Here is a 15896-nt window from a genome sequence, read left to right as displayed (position 1 = left end):
TATATATATATATATATATATATATATATATATATATATGCTGTCTACAAGAGACCCACTTCAGACCTAGGGACACATACAGACTGAAAGTGAAGGGATGGAAAAAGATATTCCATGCAAATGGAAATCAAAAGAAAGCTAGAGTAGCAATACTCGTATCAGATAAAGTAGACTTTAAAATAAAGACTGTTACAAGAGATAAGGAGGGACACTGCATAATTATCAAAGGATCAATCCAAGAAGAAGATATAAGAACTATAAATGTTTATGCACCCAATATAGGAGCACCTCAATACATAAGGCAAATGCTAACAACCATGAAAGGAGAAATCGACAGTAACACATTAATAGTAGGGGACTTTAACACCCCACTTACACAAATGGACAGATCATCCAAACGGAAAATAAACAAGGAATCACAAGCTTTAAATGACACAACAGACCAGATAGGTCTAATTGATATTTATAGAACATTCCACCCAAAAGTGGCAGAATACACTTTCTTCTCAAGGGCACACAGAACATTCTCCAGGATAGATCACATCTTGGGTCACAAATCAAGCCTCGGAAAATTTAAGAAAATTGAAATCATGTCAAGATCTTTTCTGACCACAACACTATGAGGTTGGAAATCAATTACAGGAATGCAGCAAAAGCAGTTCTAAGATGGAAGTTTATAGCAATTCAATCTCACCTCAAGAAAGAAGAAAAATCTCAAACAATCTAACCCTACACTTAAAACAACTAGAGAAAGAAGAACAAAGAAAACCCAAAGTCAGTAGAAGGAAAGCAATCATAAAGATCAGAGCAGAAATAAATGAAATAGAAATGAAGAAAACAATAGCAAAGGTCAATAAAACTAAAAGCTGGTTCTTTGAGAAAAACAAAATTGATAAACCTTAGCTAGACTCATCAAGAAAAAAAGGGAGAGGACGCAAATCAATAAAATCAGAAATGAAAAAGGAGAAATCACAACTGACACTGCAGAAATACAAAGGATTATAAGACTATTACAAACAACTATATACCAATAAAATGGACAACCATGAAGAAATGGACAAATTCTTGGAAATGTACAATTTTCCAAGACTGAACCAGGAAGAATTAGAAAATATAAACAGACCTATCACAAGTAATGAAATTGAAACCGTAATTACAAATCTTCCAACAAACAAAAGTCCAGGGCCAGATGGCTTCACAGGCAAATTCTATCAAACATTTAGAGAGGAGCTAAGGCCAATCCTTCTCAAACTCTTCCAAAAACTTGGAGAGGGAGAAACACTCTCAAATTCATTCTACGAAGCCACCATCACCCTGATACCAAAACCAAAAAAAGATATCACAAAAAAAGAAAATTATAGACCAGTATCACTGATGAACATAGATGCAAAAATGCTGAACAAAATACTAGCAAACAGAATCCAACAGCACATCAAAAGGATCATACACCATGATCAACTGGGGTTTATCCCAGGGATGCAAGGATTCTTCAATATATGGAAATCAATCAATGTGATACATCACATTAACAAATTAAGGAATAAAAACCATATGATCATTTCAATAGATGCAGAAAAACCTTTTGACAAAATTCAACACCATTTATGATAAAAACTCTCCAGAAAATGGGCATAAAGGGAACCTACCTCAACATAATAAAGGCCATATATGATAAACCCACAGCAAGCATCATACTCAATGATGAGAAACTGAAAGCATTTCCACTAAGATCAGGAACAAGACAAGGATATCCACTCTTGCCACTCTTATTCAACATAGTTTTGGAAGTCCTAGCCACAGCAATCAGAGAAGAAAAAGAAATAAAAGGAATACAAATTGGAAAAGAAGAAGTAAAACTGTCACTGGCTTCCCTGGTGGCACAGTGGGTGAGAGTCTGCCTGCCGATGCAGGGGACACGGGTTTGTGCCCCGGTCCAGGAAGATCCCACATGCGGCGGAGCGGCTGGGCCCGTGAGCCATGGCCGCTGAGCCTGCGCGTCCAGAGCCTGTGCTCCGCAACGGGAGAGGCCACAACAGTGAGAGGCCCACATACAGCAAAAAAAAAAAAAAAAAAAAAAACTGTCACTGTTTGCTGATGACATGATAGTGTACATAGAAAATCATAAAGATGCCACCAGAAAACTACTAGAACTAATCAATGAATTTGGTAAGGTTGCAGGATACAAAATTAATGCACAGAAATCTCTGGCATTCCTATACACCAACAATGAAAAATCAGGAAGAGAAATTAAGGAAACACTCCCATTTTACCATCGCAAGAGAAAGAATAAAATACCTAGGAATAAACCTGCCTAAGGAGGTGAAAGACTCATACTCAGAAAACTATAATACACTGATGAAGGAAATCAAAGATGACATAAGCAAATGGGGAAATATACCATGTTCTTGGATTGGAAGAATCAATATTGTGAAAATGACTATAGTACCCAAAGCAATCTACAGATTCAACGCAATCCCTATCAAACTACCAATGGCATTCTTCACACAATTAGAACAAAAATCTTACAATTCGTATGGAAACACAAAAGACCCTGAATAGCCAAAGCAATCTTGAGAAAGAAAAATGGAGTTGGAGGAATCAGGCTCCCTGACTTCAAACTATACCACAAGGCTACAGTAATTAAGACAGTATAGTACTGGCACAAAAACAGAAATATAGATCAATGGTACAGGATAGAATGCCAGAGATAAACCCATGCACATATGGGCACCTAATTTATGACAAAGGAGTCAAGAACATACAATGGAGAAAAGACAGCCTCTTCAATAAGTGGTGCTGGGGAAACTGGACAGCTACATGTAAAAGAATGAAATTAGAACACTACCTAACACCATACACAAAAATAAACTCCAAATGGATTGAAGACTTAAATGTAAGACCAGACACTATAAAACTCTTAGAGGAAAATATTGGAAAAACACTCTTTGACATAAACCACAGCAAGATCTTTTTTGACCCACCTCCTGAAGTAATGGAAATAAAAATAAAAATAAACAAATGGGACTTAAAACCTTTTGCACAGCAAAGGAAACCATAAACAAGACAAAAAGACAACCCTCAGAATGGGAGAAAATATTTGCAAGTGAAACAACAGACAAAGGATTAGTTTCCAAAATATACAAACAGCTCATGGAGCTCAATATCAAAAAAACAAATAATCCAGTTAAAAAATGGGTGGGGGCTTCCCTGGTGGCACAGTGGTTGAGAGTCCGCCTGCTGATGCGGGGGACACGGGTTCGTTCCCCAGCCCAGGAGGATCCCACATGTCGCAGAACGGCTGGTCCCGTGAGCCATCGCCGCTGAGCCTGTGTGTCCGGAGCCTGTGCTCTGCAACGGGAGAGGCCACAACAGTGAGAGGCCCACGTACCGCAAAAAAAAAAAAAAAAAAAAAAAAAAAGCCGGAAGACCTAAGACATTTCACCAAGGAAGATGTACAAATGGCCAAGAGGCACATGAAAAGGTGCTCAACATCACTTATTACTAGAGAAATGCAAATCAAAACTGCGAGGAGTTATCACCTCACACTGGTCAGAATGACCATTATCCAAAAATCTCGAAATAGTAAATGCTGGAAAGGATGTGGTGAGAAGGGAACCCTCTTGCACTGTTGATGGGAATGTAAATTGATACAGCCACTATGGAGAACAGTATGGAGGTTCCTTAAAAAACTAAAAATAGAACTACCATGTGACCCAGCAATCCCACTACTGGGCATATACCCTGAGAAAACCATAATTCAGAAAGAGGCATGTACCACAATGTTCATTGCAGCACTATTTACAATAGCCAGGACATGGAACCAACCTAAATGTCCATCAACAGATGCATGGATAAAGAAGATGTGGCACATATATACAATGGAATATTACTTAGCCATAAAAAGAAAAGAAATTTAGTCATTTGTAGTGAGGTGGATGGACCTAGAGTCTGTCATACAGAGTGAAGTAAGTCAGAAAGAGAAAAACAAATACCATATGCTAACGCATATATATGGAATCTAGGGGAAAAAAATTGGTACTGATGTACCTAGTGGCACAGCAGGAATAAAGAGGTAGACATAGAGAATGGACTTGAGGACATGGGGTGGGAGGGCAAAGCTGGGGCGAAGTGAGAGTAGCATCGACATATGTACACTACTGAATGTAAAATAGCTAGTGGGAAGCAGCAGCATAGCACAGGGAGATCGGCTCTGTGCTTTGCGATGATCTAGAGGGGTGGGATAGGGAGGATGGCAGGGAGGCTCAAGAGGGAGGGGATATGGGGACATGTGTATGCATATGGCTGATTTGCTTTGTTGTGCAACAGAAACTAACACAGTATTGTGAAGCAATTATACTCCAGTAAAGATGTATTAAAATAAAAAGATACATGTACCCCTATGTTCATAGCAGCACTATTTACATTATAGCAGCACTATTTACAGTAGCCAAGACATGGAAGCAACCTACGTGTCCATCAACAGATGAATGGATAAAGAAGATGTGGTACACACACACACACTGGAATACTACTCAGCCATAAAAAAATGAAATAATGCCATTTGCAGCAACATGGATGGACCTAGAGATGATCATACTAAGTAAGCCAGAAATGAACTTATTTACAAAACAGAAACAGACTCACAGACATAGAAAACAAACATGGTTATCAGAGGGGAAGGTGGGGAGAGATTAATTAGGAGTTTGGGATTAACAGATACTACTATACATAAAATAAATAAAAAACAAAGTCCTACTGTATAGCACAGGGAACTATATTTAATATCTTGTAATACTCTATAATGGAAAAGAATCTGAAAAAGAATATATACATGTATAGATAGATAGACAGATACATGTATAACTGAATCACTTTGCTGTGCACCAGAAACTATCACAACATTGTAAACCAACTATACTTCAATAAATAAAAAGCTTTGTACTTTAGCACTTACATTTTGATCTATAATTCATCTCAAAATAATTTTTGTTTATAGTGTGAAATTGGGATTAGAATTTATTTATATATGGATTTCCAGGTGTTGCAGAACAATTTCTACCTTGTATTGCCTTTTGGCAAAATTAATTGAACATATATGTAGGGTCTACCACTGGATTTTTAAATTCCATTTCATCCATCAATTCAACTATCTTTTAAAAAAAAATTTTAAATAAACTTATTTATTTTTGGCTGCATTGGGTCTTCGTTGCTGTGCTTGGACTTTCTCTAGTTGCGGCGAGCGGGGGCTACTCCTTGTTGCGGTGTGTGGTCTTCCCATTTCGATGGCTTCTCTTGTTGCAGAGCACAGCCTCTAGATGCACGAGCTTCAGTAGTTGTGGGACGCGGGCTCAGTAGTTGTGGCTTGCAGACTCTAGAGCACAGGTTCAGTAGCTGTGGCGCGTGGGCTTAGTTGTTCCACGCATGTGGGATCTTCCCGGACCAGGGCTCGAACCCATGTCCCCTGCATTGGCAGGCGGCTTCCCAACCACTGCGCCACCAGGGAAGCCCAATTCAACTGTCTTTATGGCAATACAACACTGTCTTGATTACTAGATGTATTAGTTTGTTGGGGAAAACTAATTGGAAGTATTTAGGGATGTGAACATTGCCTTCAATTTTGACTTAGATGTAAATAGTAAATATGCACTGTCAATTGAGAAGGAATGCACAACCTAAAAGTTGAGAATTACGCCTTTCAGATAGGTCTAAGGGACTGCTCCAAAGAGATAACGGAGGGGCCAGAATATATATGAGTTTTGGTTTTTTTTAAATTTTATGTAGTTTATTTATCTGGTTGCGCTGGGTCTTAGTTGCACCAGACGGGCTCCTTAGTTGTGGCAGGCACTCTTAATTGTGGCATGCATGTGGGATCTAGTTCCCCAACCAGGGATGGAACCCTGGCCCCCTGCATTGGGAGGGCGGAGTCTTAACCACTGGACCACCAGGGAAGTCCCATATGAGTTTTTGCAAAACAAAAAAATCCCCAGGTAGTCAGAACAGCTAATTAAAGGAAACCAGACATCTTTTAAGTTAGTGAATTTAGCACTTTTCTAGGTAAGGGAAGATGCGGAGTCTGGGCTTATTTTTATTTTTTAAACTTTATTAATTTAAGTATAGCTGATTTACAGTGTTGTGTTAGTTTCAGGTGTACAGCAAAGTGATACAGTTATACATATATATCTATATCTATATTCTTTTTCAGATTCTTTTCCATTATAGGTTATTACAAGATATTTAGCATAGTTCCTGTGCTATAGAGTAGGTCCCTGTTATTTTATTCTTTTTTCTTTTAAGGCGCTATGCTAGTTTTGCAATACTGTACTTGTTTTGTGTGTGTGTGTGTGTGTGTGTGTGTGTGCGTGTTTTAGTTTTGACTGTGCTGGGTCTTCACTGCGGCATGTGAACTCTTAGTTGTGGCACGCGGGATCTAGTTCCCCGACCAGGGATCGAACCGGGGCCCCCTGCCTTGGGAGTGGGGAGTCTTACCCACGGGACCACCAGGCAAGTCCCTCTATTCTGTTTTAGCCTGGGCTGATTGAAATAATTCCTTTCCTATGCACCTTAACCATCTAGGACCAGTATCCTGCTTTTCTCCATCCTGAATCGCCCCAAGGTGCACCGCTGAGGGCGGCTGCAGGGGCTGCTGGTTGGCCAGGCCCAACATCCTTTGTTTATTGATGGGGCAGGCAACATTCTTAGTCCAGGACAGGCACTGTCAGGGCTGCCTGAACACCTGCGTTTTGAGCACAGATGGGTTACAAGATGACTTCCATATAAGGGAGTGAGTTGAGCATAACATGAACTTCACATTTGTTTGGGTGCAGTTTTCCCCGAGGGAAACACTAGGTGAGCTTAAGAAACTGTACACAGGGACTTCCCTGGTGGTGCAGTGGTTGAGACTCTGCCTGCCAATGCAGGGGACACAGGTTTGAGCCCTGGTCCGGGAAGATCCCACATGCCGCGGAGCAGCTAAGCCCGGGCGCCACAACTACTGAAGCCCGTGTGCCACAACTACTGAGCCCGCGTGCCACAACTACTGAGCCCGTGCGCCACAACTACTGAAGCTCGTGCGTCTACAGCCCGTGCTCCGCAACAAGAGAAGCCACCGCAATGAGAAGCCTGTGCACCACAAGGAAGAGTAGCCCCCCGCTTGCCGCAACTAGAGAAAGCCCGGGGGCAGCTACGAAGACCCAACGCAGCCAAAAATAAAATTAATTAATTAATTAATTAATTTTTTAAAAAAGAAAAGAAACTGCACACAGTCGGTTGAACAGAGCCTGGTAAGAACACATAGACACATACACACCACAGGAAAGGCTTTTCAGGATAATTCCAGGAATAGTTTCTGAAATTTCAAAGGCGGCAGAATTACACCCGACCCTGCTTAGTAATAAATAATAGATGAAACAAGTTATGAAGAATTACCACAAAATTCAGGGTGGTGGTGACCGCTGGGGTCTGTGGGAGTAGCAGTCAGGGTGGGGCACCCTCAAAAGACCAGGAGTTGCCTCAGTCTGTTCATAAGTGTGGGTGCCCAGTCTATGGTGCCCGTTTATTATTTATTCCTTAAGCTTAGCGAGTGAAAAAAAAAAGCACAACCTAAATGTTGAGAATTATGTTTTATTTGGCAGATGTTCTGAGGACTCAAGCCCAGAAGACAGCTTCTCAGATCACTCTGAGGGACCGCTCCAAAGAGGTAAGGGAGGAACCAGGGTACAGAGAAGTTTTGCAACAAAACCCAAGTAGTTGGAACAGCAAAAAGATTACTGTTAATTAAAGAAAACCAGGGAGTTCCCTGGTGGCCTAATGGTTAGGATTTGGACTTTTCACTGCAAAGGCCTGGGTTCGATCCCTGGTCTGGGAAGCATCCCGCATGCCACTCGGTGTGGGCAAAATACAAAAAAACAAATTAAAAGGAAAAAAAAAAAAAAAAAGAAATCCAGACATCTCAAGTTAATGAATTTAGCACTTTTCTGGGTATGTGAAGATGCAGGAGTCTGGGCTCATTGAAATCATTCCTTTGCTGTGCACCTTGACTGTCTAGGACCAGTATCTTGTTCTTTCTAATCCTGAGTCCCCACCCCCCCGCCCCCAGTGTGCACCGTTTTGGGGGGTGGCTGCAGTGGCCGAGGACTTGGCGGGCAGCAGCCCCTTTGTCTCCATCCTGAGTTCCCTCCTGGCTCACTGTTGGGGCTTGGGGGCGGCGGGGTAGGGCTGGTAGTGGCTGATGGCTTTATGGCCACAGCACCCTTTGTCTGCTGATATGGCAGGCAACATTTTTCATTCACAATCTGAACACGATTTTTTTAACTTAAAATGATTAAACGTAGCGTACAACATTTAGTGCATTCTTTTCTGAGTGCCACGTATTGTACTTCTCCATAATATTTCAAAGGCGATTTTAAGCATGAAACAATATCCAGTTTTCCAATATTTTCTTCACCATATTAGGTCACCCCCTCCCAGTTTTTTGTTTTTTTTTTTGCGGTATGCGGGCCTCTCACTGTTGTGGTCTCTCCCGTTGCGAAGCACAGGCTCCGTCCCTCGCAGTTTTGATTCCAATCTTGGTTTGGAAGAGCTTCTAAAATCTTTCATTCCGGTCCCTTGAAACTTAACCATTGTTTTGTTTTTGTTTTTTACAGATGTAAGGGCAAATCAAATTGAGAACAAGAGCCCTAACTCTCCCTGTTGAAAATAAGGAAAGAGATTTATCCCTTCTCCTTTTGGTAGAGCATTTTCTTTAGAGAACGTGTGGTGGGGTAAATTCTTTCTCTGTCCTTTGAAATGTAAATAAACCTTTTTAAAAACTAAATAAGGCTCTTGCCAGCTTTACCACCCGGGAGTCTTTCGGGAGGACCTGAGAGCCTTCTCCCTGAAATGCAGTTGTCAGGGGAGCCCGTGCCCCTCTGTGCAAAACTCCCTCCTGTCCTAAAGGTAAAAGTGGGTTTTGCCTTTGAATAAAGTCAGTTAACTAACACAGACGGTCACCCAATTACCAGGAGGAGTGAATTTGAACTAAGCGTGACCGATGCCCTCGGGGTCTCTCACCTGAGGACTGGTTATGGCTTATCTTGAGAACAGGTATTCATGAGTTGCATCCATTTAGCTCCAAAAGGGGACGAAATGTTTTTCTGTTTTTGCAATCTCTTAGCGGATTGCCTGCGATGTGCCTCACATTTTGGCTTAGTGCTATCAATAATAAAAGTTTTTTTTTTTAATTCTTATTGGAGTATAGTTGATTCACAATGCTGTGTTAGTTTCTGCTGTACAGCAAAGTGAATAAGTTATACATTTATCCACTCTTTTTTAGATTCTTTTTCCATATAGGTCATTACAGAATATTGAGCAGAGTTCCCTGTGCTATACAGTAGGTCCTTATTAGTTATCTGTTTTATATATAATAGTGTGTGTATGTCAATCCCAATCTCCCAATTTATCCCTCCCCACTTTTCCCCCCGCTGGTAACCATAAGTTTGTTTTCTACACCTATGACTCTATATCTGTTTTCTTTCTTTTCTACATTTGTGAGAGGTTTTCTGGGTTGGCAGGAGGTCTTGTTTTCAACTCTTTGTGAATTAAAAATGCTACTTGCCGGGAATTCCCTGGTGGTCCAGTGGTTAGGACTCGGTGCTTTCACTGCTGGGGGGCCCGGGTTCAATCCCTGTTCGGGGAACTAAGATCCCAAAGCCCTGCGGGGCAGCCAAAAAATAAATAAAAATAAAAAAAATTAAAATGCTGCCTTCCCTATCAGTAAACAAAGGACGTTGCAGCCATCACATGACAGCCACCCCTGAAGGGGAGCCCCGAGGGAACTCAAGGTGGAGACAGGATGTCCCCCAGCAAGCTGTCAGCCTCTGCAGCCACCCCCCACCCTCCAATGATGCACCCTGAGGACACTCAGGATGAGAAAGCCCAGGATACTGGCCCCAGATAGCTGAGGTGTATCTTGGAATTTAAAAAGCCACTAGCCTTAACTGTCTCTTCCTCTTTTATCTGAATTGCCTGATCCCGAGGCTCTCTCTCTCTCTCTCTCTCTCTCTCTCTCTCTGTCTCTCTCTCCCCCATCAACCTCGCCTCCTGCTGCTTCCCCTTTCCCAGCAAAGGAAGACAGAAAATCAGAAGCAATCACAGCTCCCTTTATGGAGAAACCTGTTACAGGGAGAGATGAACTGTCCTTGGTGCTTAGGTGCACACCCTTGGACCAGAGCAGAACTTACAGCTTTAGCTAAGGAATTTCCCAAACCTAGTCAAGATCCACCGGGATTTGCTAAGGAGTTTGAGTTAACCATCCGAACCTATGAGCCCAGCTTTGCAGATCTATATCAATTAATATAGCTGTTAGTTTCCGAAAGTAAAGCACAGGAGTGGATAGAGAAAGCAAGCTGAAAGACGCCCTCAGAGAATTTCCATCTACGTAGCCCGCAGACTGGAGCTGAATGCAGGCAGTTGGCTGGTAAACTACTCAGACTTATCCCAGGGCTTTTCCCCAAAGCCTTAGACTGGGCAAAGATTCAGCAATGTAGACAAAGACCAGAGGAATCAATCGCGGATTACTATGAGGGCTTCGAGAAAACTTCGAAACAATATTCAGGCGTGACACCTGACTCATTCTCTAACCACCAAAATGATCCTCTACTTAACTCTGCCTTTTTAGAAGGCATAGATGGTGAATTGGCTACTCTATTTTTTTATTATTATTATTTTTATTGAAGTAGAGTTGTTAATTTCTGCTGTACAGTAAAGTGATTCGGTTATAAGTATATATACACCCTTCTTCATATTCTCTTCCATTATGGTTTATCACAGGATATTGAATATAGTTCCCTGTGCTAGACAGTAGGACCTTGTTTATGCATCCTATATATAATAGTTTGCATCTGCTAACCCCAAACTCCCACTCCTTCCCACCTCCACCCACTTCCCTTGGCAGCCACAAGTCTGTTCTCTATGTCTGTGAGTCTGTTTCTGTTTTGTAGATAAGTTCATTTGTGTTGTATTTTACTTTATTTTTTAATTTTTGGCTGCACCACGAGGCTTGTGGGATCTTAGTTCCCTGACCAGGGATTGAACCCGGGCCCTCGGCAGTGAGAGCATGGAATCCTAACCACTGGAGCTCCAGGGAATTCCCTGTGTCGTATTTTAGATTCCACATATAAGTGATATCATATGGTATTTGTCTTTCTCTTTCTGGCTTACTTCATTTAGTATGATAATCTCTAGGGCCATCCATGTTGCTGCAAATGGCATTATTTCATTCTTTTTTATGGCTGAGTAATATTCCATTGTATGTATATACCACATCTTCTTTATCTAGTCATCTGTCGATAGACATTTAGGTTGTTTCCATGCCTTGGCTATTGTAAATAGTGCTGCTATGAACATAGGGGTGCGTGTATCTTTTTGAATTATAGTTTTGTCTAGATATATGCCCACGAGTGGGACTGCTGGCTTATATGGCAACTCTATTTTTATTAACTGACAATCTTTTATCTCCTAGGATTGACCTTCGAGAAAGCCCAATGGATAATTCTGATTTTATATTACTCACTGATGGTTCATATCTACAAGGACCTCGTGGAAGGTAACAGGCTGGCTATGCCATTGTTTCTCCAGTGTCTATCTTTGAAAATGGTCCCTTGCCTTATATCTATTCCACCCAACAGGCTGAATTAATAGCACTAATAAGAGCCTGTTGGTTGGCAAAAGGAAAATTTGTTAATATTTACACAGCTAGTATGCTTTTGGAGTGGCATATGATTTTGGTATGCTTTGGAAACAAAGAGGACTTTTTTTTTTTTTTTGGGCCTCGCTGCATGTGGAATCTTAGTTCCCCAACCAGGGATCGAACCCATATCCCCTGTATTGGAAGTAGAGTCTTAACCACTGGACAGCCAGGGAAGTTCCAAAGAGGGCTTTTTAACATCCTCAGGACCGTGTATCAAAAATGGGAAACAGACACAAATGAACCTATCTACAAAACAGACAAACTCACAGACATAGAGAATAGACTTGTGGGGACTTCCCTGGTGGTGCAGCGGTTAAGAATGCTTCTGCCAATGCAGGGGACACGGGTTCAAGCCCTGGTCTGGGAACATCCCACATGCCGTGGAGCAACTAAGCCCATGTACCACAACTACTGAGCCCGAGTGTTACAACTACTGAGCCCGTGTGCCACAACTACTGAAGCCCGAGTGCCTAGAGCCCGTGCTCCGCAGCAAGAGAAGCCACAGCAATGAGAAGCTGCACACTGCAATGAAGAGTGGCCCCCGCTCGCCACAACTAGAGAAAGCCGGTGTGCAGCAACAAAGACCCAACACAGCAAAAAATAAATAAATAAATTTATTTTAAAAAAAAGAAAAAAAAAGAGAGAGAATAGACTTGTGGATGCCAAGGCAGTGGGGGTGGTGGAGGAGGGATGGGTTGGGAGTTTGGGGTTAGCAGATGCAAACTATTATATATAGAATGGATAGACAACAAGGTCCTACTATATAGCACAGGGAACCATATTCAATATCCTGTGATAAACCATATTGGAAAAGAATATATGTATAAAAAAGAATGTGTATATATATATATATATATATATATATATACACATAACTGAATCACTTTGCTGAACAGTAGAAAGTAATACAACATTGAAAATCATCTATACTTAAATTAAAAAAATAGGAAATAAGTAGTGGAGTTACTAGATGCAATTCTTTTTTTAAAAAATTTATTTATTCTGGCTGTGTTGAGTCTTTGTTGCAGCCCTCAGGCTTTCTCTAGTTGTGGCGAGCGGGGGCTACTCTTCGTCGCGGTGGGTAGGCTTCTCATTACCGTGGCTTCTCTTGTTGCGGAGCACGGGCTCTAGGTGCGTGGGCTTCAGTAGTTGTGGCACGTGGGCTCAGTAGTTGTGGCTTGTGGGCTCTAGAGCGCAGGCTCAGTAGTGGCGCACGGGCTTAGTTGCTCCACGGCATGTGGGATCTTCCCGGACCAGGGCTCGAACCTGTGTCCCCTGCATTGGCAGGCGGATTCTTAACCACTGCACCACCAGGGAAGTCCCTAGATGCAATTCTGCTACCAAGGGCACTTGCCATTGTTAAGGCATCAGATCATTCTAAGGGTGACACTGCAGAAGCAAAAGGAAATTCTCTAGTGGATAACACTCCCAAGCAGAAGCTTTACAAACCAACAAGGACCAACTAACCGCTGCCTTTCCCTTGCAGCCTCCCAGTAACCTTACTGACATATTGTTCAAGTTTCAGAGAATGGTACCAGACAAAGAAAAAGACACCTGGACACAGAATGCAGGAAGATTCAACTCCAATACAGAGCTGTGGATAGGCCCAAAAGGGAAGCCTATCCTTCTGTTTGGAGCTCAATATCCTATTTTACAATATACTCATGAGTTAACGCGTTGGAACCCAGATAAGATGGTGTTATGGGGTAAACAATATTTTTGGAAGCCTTCTTTTACTATAGCTCCAAAGGTCTATTCAGGATACAGTCCTTGTCCCAAATATAACCCATGGAAGCCAATCCATTGTTCTCAAGGACATTTTCCATTACCTGTGGGTCCTTTTGAAGTATACCAGGTTGGTTTTATACAAATGCCTCCTTCCCATGGTCATCAATATGTTCTTGTTATGATTTGTACGTTTTCACACTGGGTTGAGGCATTCCCATGTAGATGTGCCACAGCACAATCAGTAGGGAAATTGATTTTAATATTTATTTATTTGTTATTTTTATTTATTTATTTTGGTTGCGCCGGATCTTAGTTGCAGCATTCAGGATCTTCAGTTGTGGCAAGCGGGATCTTTAGTTGAGGCACGTGGGATCTTTAGTTACGGTATGCGGACTCTTGGTTGTGGCATGCATGCAGGATCTAGTTCCCTGAACAGGGATCAAACCTGGGCCCCCTGCATTGGGAGAGTGGGGTTCGATCCCTGGTTGGGGAACTAAGATCCCACAAGCCGTTTGCTGTGGCCAAAAAAAAAAAAAGATAGTGATTGGTATGGAGCATTTTGGGTCAGGTGACCAGGAATATAATGGGTCGCACCTAATGGGACTCGATGGCTTTGTGGGTTCAACCTATGGCCCTGACTTCTGCCATGATGGATAGGAAGATGTACTTTGGGATTCCCTTAGACGCAACCCCAGCAAATTTACCGTCAATATGAGCCCGATGAACCAAAAGATCTGTGTCTCACTGGTAGGATCACTTAACAGCTATTTTGTGCCTTCAGTAGGACTGGAAGATGTAATTTCCCACAGTGAAGCCTTAACAGAATTCACCATAAGCCCTTAAATGATAGTAACCAGGCTATTAGCCTACTGAATTCTGAGGTCTCTGTAAGGTCCGTTGGCCCGGGTGAAAGGAGGCCCGGGGGGTAAGAGAAAACATCGACCAGTACGAGGTAGGAGAGGCATTGGGACATAACGACCTCACCTGTTCTGGGAATCAACAAGAGACTCTAACTTCCTGCCCAGAAATCAATGGGGCTGACGGGAAGGGAAAATGGGCTTACGCCCCACAACAGACCAACCAACACCTGGCCCTGCTGTATCCTCACCAAATAAGGAATTACCCTGTATAGCAAACCACCCCCTCCCCTTGCAAGCCGCCTTCTGCTTTTACCCCAATAAAAATCCCCCTCATCCAGTACTGGATGCGACTTCTCTGGCCCCTTTCTCTCGGACCAGTGAACCTCGCCCGGGAGCGCTCCCTACTAAAGCTCACTTGAAGCTTTCCTTTGTTTCGCGGTGCCGTTTGTTAAGATCCGACCTTACAGTCTCTATGATGAGGAAAGCTGTGTTACAAAATCATATGGTCCTTGATATCCTTACAACATCTCAGGGAGGCACCTGTGCCATAATTCAAACTGAATCCTGTGTTTTCATACCAGATGAATACTCCAATATAGTACATTTAATAAGCTACCTGAAAAATCAGATTGCTGCCTTAGAGGACCTACTTCCTAGCCTTGGTGAACTTTTGGGAAGCTGGTTTTGCTCTGGAAGCTCGTAGCTTAAATCCCTACTTGTGACTTCATTAATGTTACTAGGTATATTACTTATATCCTGTCTATTTTATAAGATTGTTGTCTCTTACATTACCCAGTATGTAACCAGGCCTCCAACAAAATTGATGATGGCTAAACATCTTGAGGAAATAGATCTCATTTATAACTCTAGACAGAACAATTGTAATAGTGTAATTCTAGGTATGGGAAAAAGCAACAGGGGAAAACATTTCCTGGATCATAGTAAACTAGTAAGACAGGTGATCCAGAGAATTTTAAATTATCAACAGGGCCCCATCTGGGACTTCCTTGGTGGCGCAGTGGTTAAGAATCCGCCTGCCAATGCAGGAGACACGGGTTCGAGCCCTGGCCCAGGAAGATACCACATGCCGTGGAGCAACTAAGCCCTTGTACCACAATTACTGAGCCTGAGCTCTAGAGCATGTGAGCCACAACTACTGAGCCCACGTGCCACAACTACTGAAGCCCGCATGCCTAGAGCCCGTGCTCTACAACAAGAGAAGCCACCGCAATGAGAAGCCCGCGCACCACAACGAAGAGTAGCCCCCGCTCACCGCAACTAGAGAAAGCCTGTGCAGCAACAAAGACCCAACACAGACAAAAAAAAAAGTCATTACATTTCTAATCACTATGGAAAAGAGGTTGAGGATTTAATTTAAAAGATAATGTGTCGGGCTTCATTGGGTGCAGTGGTTGAGAGTACGCCTGCCGATGCAGGGGACACGGGTTCGTGCCTCGGTCCGGGAAGATCCCACATGCCTCGGAGCGGCTGCACCCGTGAGCCATGGCCGCTGAGCCTGCGCGTCCGGAGCCTGTACTCCGCAACGGGAGAGGCCACAACAGTGAGAGGCCCGCGTACCGCAA

At 42.6% G+C, this 15896-nt stretch overlaps 1 long non-coding RNA gene across 2 annotated transcripts in view; it reads left to right on the top strand.

The window, feature by feature from the left end:
* Positions 1–9222, top strand: part of LOC113608743 (uncharacterized) — a 33886-nt gene extending 24664 nt beyond the window's left edge. Inside the window, exons 3-4 of one of the 2 annotated variants that reach the window (XR_003428412.1) lie at positions 7632–7696; positions 8643–9222. This is a non-coding gene — a long non-coding RNA (uncharacterized LOC113608743). Of the gene's footprint in view, positions 1–7631 lie in introns of both variants that reach the window. The other variant, XR_003428411.1, reaches the window with a different exon arrangement.
* Positions 9223–15896: the final 6674 nt, after the last annotated feature.

Source organism: Aethalodelphis obliquidens, unplaced genomic scaffold, assembly GCF_003676395.1.
Source record: "Aethalodelphis obliquidens isolate GAN/ISIS:26980383/991018 unplaced genomic scaffold, ASM367639v1 scaffold53, whole genome shotgun sequence".
In the NCBI taxonomy this organism is placed as follows: Eukaryota; Metazoa; Chordata; class Mammalia; order Artiodactyla; family Delphinidae; genus Aethalodelphis; species Aethalodelphis obliquidens.
Note: the sequence above shows the minus strand (reverse complement) of the source record. Positions and strands in the feature narration are given on the sequence as shown.